Here is an 11,622-nt window from a genome sequence, read left to right on the forward strand (position 1 = left end):
GATGTTCAGGTACAACATAATTTTGTAGGATTTTTCTATTGGGTTTTTTTCCTTATTTCTTCAACGTTTGCTTTTGTTCTTATAGTTGAAAATAGTTACTTATCTAAGCAAATAATTTGATTTGCCTTATTATTCAATTGTGTATGTTCTTTATAACGTTTTTATTATAGCATTTTTTATTTAGCAAAACACTTTAAATTCCAGGGGGAAAAAATCGCTTCATTCCCTAAAGGGCAGGGTTACAGTAGCATGGTTGCTTGGCGCGTGAAGCGATGAACTATGTAGTTGAAGGATTATTTTGAGTTTTAAAGCTACTGTTAATATTTTTATTTGTTTTGGCGAATGGTTTTAAATTCCAAAGAGTAATCGGTCTTTTGAAAAGGTGTGTACAGATTTTAGTAGAAGAACAATGATTCACATCAGAAGGGGGGCAGGGGGCAGAGATTTTTTTTGTTCAACGGACTTCCTTTTACTTCTTAGCATGGGCATCGCCGTGTGGGTACTGCTAGTTGACTATAAAAGCTTAAAACTGTTAAACGTTAAAATCAGCTGTTATTTAGTCTAGTACTATGCATTTACATACTATTACTCAAATTGTAAATTACTTGGATCAAGTTTAGTTTTCTAAATAAAACTTTATATATTATATCTGATGCCACGGGCAGGTAAACGGAAGTATCTTCAAAAATGTGTGTTCGATATATTTGAAGAAACGTGCGTTGGATTCAATAGTAACAAAAGGGAAATGTTGAAATCAGACGTTTTTTCGCATATTTTTTTTCAGTGGGAAACCTAATAAGCAAGCTTGTACAGTAAAGCTAATGTACAGATGACAAAAATTAAAAATTGGCCTTTACTGTCCTTTACTGCCCATCGCAGATATACGCTGGATACTTAATGGGAGGGAGGAATGTTAGCATAAATGTTCAAATTATCAATAACAACATCGTTTTATAACCCAACAGTAACATTATAGACAGGATATACTTTACAAGGGGAGTGTGAGTATAAGGGGCATGCTGTAGTCTTTTTTTATGTCAGTGTTTAATACTTGGCATATCCATGAAAAAAAAATGGTCATTAGGATGTGGTAATAATAAGGATCTAGATCTTGTTATCTTGGCGAATTTGCACCCGTATACTTATCATAAAGATTAAATTTACAGTGTATACCTTAATGGTATTTTTGTTTCTTATCAATCTTAAATGATAGGGATTAGTGATCTGGAATTGTTTTATTTTGATGAAGTTTTGCCTTTTAAGTTCATCTGTGGACTGTGGAGACTATTTTCCTGGAACACGTAATTTTACACCCCTGCCCTTTTTTTTTTTTTAAAAAAAGTAAAATTTGCTTATCTATCACATCACACCCGAGGGTCCCCTGTTCCTATCACAGTAGTGACTTGCCCAGATTAGGGATCCTCGGGAAGTTGCTTATCTATCTATCAAACCTTGGTATCATCACTGTATGCAGCTCGATAACAAATGATGTATCTGCCCACTGGTCCAACCACTTGCATACGCATGTGAGTAGGTCACGAGTACTGAGACTGAATCAGGATTCATTTCTGAAAAGATCACACGCCTCCTTTCAGTCCCAATCCAGCTTGCCAAGTGAGGCGAAAACCCAATCAACGCTTCCCTCACTCTCATTTGTGTTCCTGGGATGTTCTAGCCCTCCAACTATGGACTACTCTTCGGGTGATCTATTGTCGCCAACACTGAGCTCTTGTCATCTTGCTCCGACGGAGGTAACAGTCAATACGCCTGTATAACCAACCTGCTCCTCTGATACCTTCTGTATGCACCTTCTCAAAGTCCAAATAACTGATCGTATTGCCACTGGGTTCCTCTCAAAGGTTGTACTAGTCACATTAGCTTCTACACAAGGAGAAAGTTTCGTTTGAATAACCCTTCGCACGAGCAATTACACTTTCAATTTTCCGTAACTGCGCGTCTCGAATACGCATAGCACGCATACCCTGTGTCACTGGCGACGAAATTGAAATCATTTGCATGTCTCCCACCAGACGACATTCCTGCCGAGTTTATTGGTTGTATCTCAATTTCTTCTGCGTGCATATATTTTTATTGTGACAAAGTGTGTTTTTCAAACCATGTCTCCAAAAGTAGAATGGTTGTGCTTTTATACATGGTGTCGCGATGGCATATTTTTTAATGTCGATTGAAAATAAATCATGAAGTTTGTGTGTTCATTGCTGATGACCTGACAGAAAGACCAGACTGAAAATTGGTGATTCCGCTCTCGATAGATTCGTCGAATTCCAAGGATTGTAGGACTTTTCATTGACCCATCATTGGATGAGAAAACTAAAAATGTATTAAAAAGATACTAATTCGAGGAATCATAACTTTTTATTCGCGTATATGAGTATATCTGTCCATTTCTACGTCAGAACCCCCTCCCCCCTTGGAATTCTCACAGCTTTACCTGCCATAAAAAATTGTATAAAATTTCGTTTCGCGGATTTCTGTTGGGAAAAAATCAATATGTCTCGCCCCCCCCCCCCCACACACACACTCAAAATATCACTCAAGAGCGTCTAAACTTTCGTTTTTAGGGCTTCAATTCCAAAACAATTTCTGGGGGAGCGCCCCCACCCCCACCTTTTTTATTGCATCATCAATTCAAAACTTTCTAAAATTTCTATTCCGGAAAATTACCGAAGAAGATCTTCTAAAACCTGTGTTTTAAAAGCTAACTTCAAAAATTTCCGGGAGAATGTCTCTCCGCCAACATCATTAAAGATTGTCTTAAATTTAGTTCTTAGGGCTTGAATTTCAAAAAGTTTCGGTAAGACAGTTTTCGAAAACTCTTTCTACTGAAATCATTCAAAGTCAACCAAAATTACGTTTTTACAACTTCAATTGAGAGAGGTCGGGGGGTTCTCCCCCGAAAATTTTAGGAATTATAGTCCTAAGAACGCAGTTTAAGACGGTTTTTGGTACGTATAGGAAAAAGTCGGGGGGGGGGGGGGGGGAGGGGGGGCCTTCTGCGGAAATGTTTAGAAATTGAAATCTTTAAAACGCCATTATAGGCTATATTTTTTTGACGTTAGTGTAATGAAAGGAATGGGGCTTTTTGAAGTTGCCCTCAATTGATTTTTTTTTAAATAGAGCGAAATCCTCCACCCCTCCGCTCAGCTTTTTGAAACTGAAGTTCTAAAAACGCAGTTTCGGAATAACTTCATTGAAGTTACGGGCAGAGCGGTTCTGGGGCTCTCCCCAAAAACTATTTTGAAATTTAAGTTTTGATTCCGAGTCACAACTGACTACAACTGCTTTTATGTCGAGGACTGCATATTAAGTGCCTTGCCTCCATTATTTTTTATACCGATAGATGGCAGCACCATCACCGGATCGAACAGTTAATTAAAATTTAGAACTAGACCAGGAGCTAATAGCTACCTGGTGCTAGCACCCCCAGAGATATCGTTTCACTTGGAGGACATTGAGACCACGAGCATAATTGACGTCGCCCAGTCCCCTTTAATGACGACGGTGGATCGTCGACCATCGAGGTTCGAACTCAGGACCCTCCGACCCCGAATCCGACACTCTACCGATCGGGCTACCACGGCCCTTAAGTTTTGAAAAACGTAGTTTTAAAGAGATATTCAGTGATACTGAATGGAGGGATTTAAACGCTCTTCCCCTTAAATTTTTCGAAACTAGTTTTTTTCGATTTCAGATATCATACGGGACCAGTTGGACCCTCCATCCGCAATTTTTTCGTAATTGAAACCGCGACTGTGGACCATATTTGGTAACGTTATAGGGGTTCGGCCATTTTTCGAAATTAAAGCTCCATAAAAGCAATCTTAAACGACTTTCGATGCTTTCAGAAGGCAAAGCGTTTGGTATTGTCCCCTGAAAATATTTTGACACTGAAGGCCTGAAAACGAGGTTTGAGAAGCTCTTTAATGATTTTAGTGGATGGAGGGGTCTTGCAAAGTGTAGTATTTTGAAGACTTTCCTATTTTTAGACCGACTAGGAAAAAGAAAAAAAAATGGAGCAAGGGGGGGGGGTGAAAGAAATAAAGAAATATGGTGTGTTGGACGAAATAACCTGATAAATAGTCAGTAACTTTTAATTATTTTGATTTTCAGGTTCTTTTCAAAAGCAAATCAAACTTTTTCCCTAACATTAGGCATCTTTGGAAAGAAAGAATTCAAGAATCCTCCTCTGAAAGATAAAACGCAATTTCAGGTCATCTTTGGAGACATTTAGACGAAAGGAGAGGTTTCAGGTATCTTCCTCCGAAGCTTTTCAAAATTGAAGTCTTAAAGGCACAATTTCAAACTATTTTTTGTAGTAACCTTAGTGAAGGGGTGTTGATTCGGGGACCCTCCTCCGGAAATGTTTTGAAATTGATGTCTAAAAAATGCCTAAATAAATGCGTCTTTACGACGTCAATTTCTATCATTACTCCAACCATACAACAGAAAATTATTTTAAATGTCTTGCAGGGGACGCGAGTTAAGGAGAGAAATATTTTGAAGACCCTTCTTTTCAGACAGACTAGGAAGGAAAAAAGAGAGGGGGGAGAGGGGAACTTAGTTTGCTAAGCAATAAAGCTGCATCTGTTAAAAAAAATTAAATATAAAGATATCTTTTTTGGAAGTATTGAGATCTTTTTCCTAAAACACGATTTGCTTTTCTTTTTGTTGAAATAACCTCGCTTTCTCAAGACACGTTCTTTTCTTGAGTAAGGGGTACAGATCCCCTGACCCCTTTTAAACACCATTGCCTATAGTACGAGCCAAAGCTAACGCAAGGTTCCCAAACTTTAATGATTCGCGCGGCACCCTCTGAAGAATTAGAATTTTCTCACAGCATCCTATTCGTGGCAAGAACGCCCATATAGGGGGGCAAGAGGGGGCTTGAGCCCCCCTTAGAAAAGAAAACTTCCTTGCTTTTAGTGATTTTTTCTTTGCAAAAATGTATTTAAAAAAATTTTCTTGTCACTAATGAATAAGTTATTAAAAATGTCAAATTTTAATATCTCTAAACAGTTCTGAAATCGGTTTCTATGGGGAAAATATTCTGCTAAACCATGGGGAAAATTTTTGAGACATCCCTAAAATTTTGCGTATGGGCGCCCTTTCTTCGCGGCACCCCTCACCTCCTCTTGCGGCACCCAGTTTGGAAATCTCTGATCTCACCTTTTATAATTTTTACTAACACTATCATATATGTTTATTTATTTATTTTTTGTAGCTAAAAGTTTGGAAATTCTTTGTGAGCAACTAAAACCAAAAAACCAACTTTTAGCAAAAAAAAAAAAAAATCCAGATTTTGGAGGGAGCCCGGGCCCCCTCAGCCCCTTCCTTATATACGTCCTTGTTACCAAAGGCCCTCTAAAACTGCGTTTTTGCTACTATAATTTCGGAAAAATCCGGGGAAGCGCCACCGAACCACCGTCTTTATAGCACGACAGGAGATAATCGATAATTGCATTTTAAAAGATATAATTTTAAAAACAGCAGCGGGGGAGCACCCCTGAACTCCCCCCCCCCCCATTTTTTCCTTAAAAAAATCGTCTAAAATGCATTTTTAAGACTTCAAATTAAAAAAAAATTCTGGGGATGGACGCCTAAATCTTTCTTTCCCTTAAAATCTCCAAAGATTATCTAAAACTGCGTTTTTAGAGTTATAATTTCGAAAACATTTCGAGTGCGAGCTCCCGAACTGCTTTTTTCGTAACATAAGTAGAAATATAAAAATAACGTTTTTACTATTGAAATTTTGAAAACCGGATGGAGGAGAACCCTTAAACCTCTTCTCCCCCTAACAATACCAAAGATCGTCAAAAATTCATTTTTAAGACTACAAATCCTTAAACTTTCCGGGGTACAAGCCCCTGTATTTAAGACACGTGTGATATTAAAAAAAAAAAAAAAAAAATCCGTCAATATCATACACATCTCTCCTTTTCTGACCTCGCAATGACCCTGAGAGTCGGACCATGGCGCTGGCAGCAACTTCTGACTAAGGGCAGCAAGTTTTAGTATTGCGGTAAAGAACACTTTCCGCTGACCCAAAAGAGAGTTTTTAATCCCTCTGACAAGACCAAACAGAGTCTAAAATTGCGTTTTTATGTCCTTAATTTTGGAAAATTTTCGAGTCAGAGTCCCCGAACCCTACTATCCTCCCCAATATCACTAAAGGTAACTTTAAATTACATTTTTAGAATTTTGATTTCAAAAATTTATGAGGGGTCACTTACACGCCCCTTATACCGTCATACCGTCATACCGTCATCTAAAATCATATTTCTTGAACTTCGATTGCAAATAATTTTTCCTGGGGAACCTCTTTCCTTTGTCTAATGTTGCCAAAGAGAACTTTAGAATGTGTTTTAAGAAGAGAAAACTCATAAGTTTCCATTTCATTCCCATAACATCAACCAAAGAAAATTTGTAATTGCGTTTTTAAGTCTTTTCGTCAAAAATTTTAAAATCCCCGAGCCCTCCCTTCTCCTCCAGCGTGATCAAGCGCTGACCATTTAACTTCAAAAAATATCCGAGTCAGAGCATCCACCTCCTCCTTTAACATTTCGACCTGTATCCCAAAATTGCAGGGACAGTCTCAAATGTGTTTTTAAGACTTCAAAAATTTCCGAGGGAGCGTCCGCAAACCAAACTCTTTCCCTTAGGTTACTACAAATATAGCCTGAAATTGCATCTTTAAAAACATATCTTATGAAATTGCGTCTAAACTGAGATTCCGAATCCAGTGTCAGTTTGGCGATGTATTTCAAATTATTTAAAATATTCCAAGGGCTGCTCCTCCCCTAAAAACAATCATATGGACATTCCTCGCCCATGAGCTCATGAAAAAGTGAGATTGATGGTACATTTTACTTTTCATGTCCAACTTGAGAGCCAAAAATACTCCTTATGTCATTGTGTTTTTTGCAATCGCAATTGCGAAATTCACGACACCATACATTTTCTTCTCGACCAACAAAATTTGTACAATATTGAATTTTGCTAAATGATATATTAATAAATTTAAATTATCTTTAAATTCTAGTTGATGCTGTATACATCCACAGAGCATGGTCGCACTTGATTCGCTTACGCTTTACGGACTGGACAATTTATGACTTTTCTGTGTTAAACCGATGCAACTAGTAGCCTAAGATGATATGCTCTTGAAATTCTCGAAAACTGCGAAACTTCATATGTCGCCCATTTTGACCGCAAGAGGCGCTGAACCCAATCTTGTGCATCCACCAATCAATGGCAACGTTTCAAAGTTTGTTTATTTTTGATTGGACAGTTTGATTGTAAGAACGGAAAAAAAAGCCCTCTTTGTTGCCATGAGTGTCATTGATTGTCCCGGCCTATAAACGTAAGCGAATCAAGTGCAGCCATGCACAGAATTTATTATTATATTTGTTTATTATTATTATATATGTTTATTTATTATTTTATTTATTTAACACACATTTTATAATCTTTATATAAAATATGGAAATCTAACAACATACACACAAAACTCAAAATACAAATTTTCATTTCAACAGTTAGAGCAGTCCTACTCTATGGCAGCAATACATGGAAGCTAACTAGACAGCAAGAAAAAGAGCTTGATGCCTTTCAAACTAAAAGCCTGAGAAAAATATTAAACATATACTGGCCAAATAAAATAGCCAATTCTGACCTGTACAAACGTACATATTGCAAGCCGATAACCACACGCAGATGGTCATGGATAGGACATGTTCTCAGAATGCAGGCAATAGACCACAAGAACTGCTCTCACGTGGACTCCTGATGGCAAGAGGAAGCGTGGCCGTCCAAAACTAACCTGGCGTCAGATGGTTATACAAGAAAGAAATGCCTTTGGTTGGCCGAGCTGGGGGAGTGCCAGGGAAGCGGCATTAAACCAGTCGGGATGGAATGTCACGCTAGCGGCCTCATGCGCCACTAGGCGTTAAGAAAAAAAAATCAAAATCAATTAAATAATAACGATTTATTTTTCCGCGTCTTGTACTGTGTTGCTATGGCAACATTCAAAAGAAGAAGAGGAAGAAGAAATATCTTGCTTTCTTGATTTGAAAATGAACGAATTGGTTTTAATGAGCTCTTACAGAAAATAGCAACGTTTTAAACATTTGGTTCTTTTCCATTTTATTTTTCTAAACGCAAATTGCCTTGAAAACAGTTTCAAATGCCTCGCTATGAAAATTACATCAGTCCAAATCCGTATTCGACGCCGGAGCCTCATTTAAAACCGTACCTACACGGGCTTTTTGCCAGGTTTTGGTCCCCAAAGACATTTTTTACCACCAAAGACGTATGAAGTAGCTACTCATGAAATCATGATTGACCATCCTATAGCTGGCAAAAGACTGAATAATATTCTCAAAGTTTGTGAAGACACAGTGAAACGCAAAGAAGAAGAAGATTTTTATATGTATCAACATGAAAGAATAACTCGCGATGTTAAACGAAGCAACTACACCATGCCTGGTTACTCAGGACATATCCCAAGGATGAAAAACTTCATTAGAACCACATTTCCTAAGTCTGTAAGAAAAGCAACCGCTGAATTCTTAAAGTTACGTTACACTCTGAAAGATATCTGAATATTAATTTTACGTATCATGTTATAAATTTATGTCTACTTACGCATGAGTTCTATCTTTAAAATTAAATGCTTTTATTCTCTATTTGCTGATTTTTTATAATATAATACAGCCAGATCTCAGGTGCGTATTTTGCCTTGCTACTTTTTGTTCAATAAATTATCTTTGGGGCCAATTTAATCTCTATAGTTCTGGATAGCTATGTTGATTTCAAAGTGCTGATGCAGGACTGGGTTATAGCAGGGTTGCGAAAAAGGGGGAGGGGGATTTCCATGCCGCAGATTGCGCCATTGAAATTTTTAGGGGAGTGCTTTAAGCTAGCGTCATGCTTTGAGAAGGATTCCATTTTGGGGGAAGAGAGAGAGTAGTGAGAGTAGTGCCGTCGATTTTGGGGGATGGACACCCCCTGGTTACAGTAGCGTTACTAGAACTTGGGAAGACTTCGAAAGCTAAGACTCTTGGAATTTTTTTCAATTGTCACCAAATTTATTACTTAAAATATTAGCACTGACGTGTTTCATTCTTGTTTACAGTGACAGAATAAAACGATTCATAGCCAAAACTTGGTGACCTCCCTAAAATATCAATGGCCGAAAGATATCTCTAATGCCTAAACAGCATTGTTTCTAACTTAAAAATCCCGTGTACTTGTACAAGTAAACTTTTGCTATAGTTGTAAAAAGCTCTATTGAGCTAACCCCTTCAAACTACTGGCACGAAAATTTCAGCTTCATCATCTTTTATCGTGGTTAACCTGTATAATAATTTTCACTTGAATCCTTCCATTAAGTTTTTAGGTATAAAAGTCTTGCTTAACGAGAATAACATTTATTACCATTTGCGTCTCACCCCTGGTAGTAGTTGTTGCTCAAAATCATAGAGTAAAAAAATTGCATAAAAAGAGGCCCCGTTATACTAAGCATGGCCCCACTCAATGGTGCTGGCGAAAGACTACGTAATACTGTTTCTCGGTTTTCCCCATGTAACCAAAATATCACCATTAAAATAATCATTAAAATCTTTGTTAAAATGTAAAATAATCCTCGAACTAAATTAGGCAAATCCATAATCAGTATAAAAATTTCCATTAATTTGTCTTAGTGCGCAATTTCAAACAGTAGCCAAATTTTACGACTTATTTTGCAAACATTTCGTATGAAAATGTTTAGCATCATTTTATGGTCACCAAATGTATCTCAGTATTTGGCGACAATATCTCTTTGATGAAAATGAGTAACAAACAGTTTTACAATGTAGGGAGGGGGAGCATTATCCAAGGTATTCCAATACGATTACCGCAAATTTGGTAACATTTTAAATCACAATAAAAGCCCACAATAATTGAAATTTCCCAAAATAACTGTGACAAGTATAGTGGGATTGTGTGCGGCTACATTTTCTTTGAACATTTGTACTTCAACACAGGGCCGTATACAAGGGGGTGGGAGGTTCTTAGGGTTCACCCCTCCCCGAAAAGTTCGGCTTGACATTTAAATGTTCATTTACATTTAAGAACTTCCAAAAAATATTGTTTCAAAACACAAATGTCTTTCATATGTATATTAATTGCATAAAACGCTTTCATAATAGATAACCCGACGATTTGAACATTAGCACAAATAGCGCAAAGCTCCGCAGGAAAGTTTTTAAACTCTCCCCGAAATTGTTTTCTTATTACGGCCGTGCTTCAACAGAGTCATATAGAAATAGTTTGAGACTCTATGTTCAAAGAAAGAAAGAAAGAGAGAGAAAGAAAGAGCGAGAGAGAGAGAGAGAGAGCGAGAGAAAGAAAGGGAGAGAGAGAGCGAGAGAAAGAAAGGGAGAGAGAGAGCGAGAGAAATGGCGAGAGAAAGAGAGTGAGAGAGAGAGCGAGAAAGAAAGAGAGAGAGAGAGAGAGAAAGAGAGAGAGAAAGAAAAAGAGAGAGAGAAAGAGAGAGAGCGAGAGAAAGAAAGAGAGCGAGAGATAGATAGCTAGACAGATAGATAGATAGATAGATAGATAGATAGATATAGATAGATAAAAATAAAAATCAACTGATAATTTTTTTTTAAACAAGTGAAGTTTCATTTCATATTTTGGAACTTCAAATTTGTATGTGCTTTAATATCGTGCTTTCGTTTCTAAATGAATACTATTTTGTTTACACTTATTGCTATTTTAGTACTTTATGGGTAACGAAGAAGCTCGATTTTTAATCACTTCAAAGCGGCGTGTTTTGAGTTCTTTCAGCAAACAGATAACGAATGAAAGTAGTGATTGTGTCTCACAATTATTACTGACCCAGGCAACGATGGGTATTTTTGCTAGTATGATAATATTCTTCAAAATGTGATTTCTTTATAGAAGAAAGTAGCAAGCTAATACCGGCATCAGCTTTGATTACATGCGTCCAAACATGGCGGTTATGTGGAAAAGCACTTCTCCTTTGTCACCGAAATAAAAAATTTTTGACAACCTTCACAACCGAGGAAAGTTGTCCCATATCTATTTTCTTGATTCTAATTCACCTTTCGAATTATATGGGATCATCATTTTTAACTTCAATTAGCTTTTCTTTTTGATGAGATATCACTCATCAAAAAGTTTCCGAAACTTTGGTAACTCATAAGTTGCTATGCATTAAGGACAATTCCTTTTGAAATTAAAACGTAGTAAATCAATATTCATAAAATATAAGCCATTCTTGCCAATATTTTGTGTTGTCTCAATTTAATTTATGTCACCTGAAATCAATGCTAAGTTTTAATTTTTTTTTATAAGGATTCGTATAACGAGGCTTTATAACAAATAATGATTGATGGCTTCGATAAAGTGACTGGGAACTAGCATTCATGCGATTTCCATCCATTAGTGAAATTAGTTCACTAATGGATAGAACTCAGTTCTTTTCTTCAGTACTTTTTTCATTACCAAAAATGGTGTCAGTAGTAAAGATCTTAAGCATTAACATCCGTTAGTTTTTAAACAAGCTATAAATACTTTACTCTTTGTACTGTTCGA

Source organism: Uloborus diversus, chromosome 7 (genome assembly GCF_026930045.1).
Source record: "Uloborus diversus isolate 005 chromosome 7, Udiv.v.3.1, whole genome shotgun sequence".
Lineage (NCBI taxonomy): Eukaryota > Metazoa > Arthropoda > Arachnida > Araneae > Uloboridae > Uloborus > Uloborus diversus.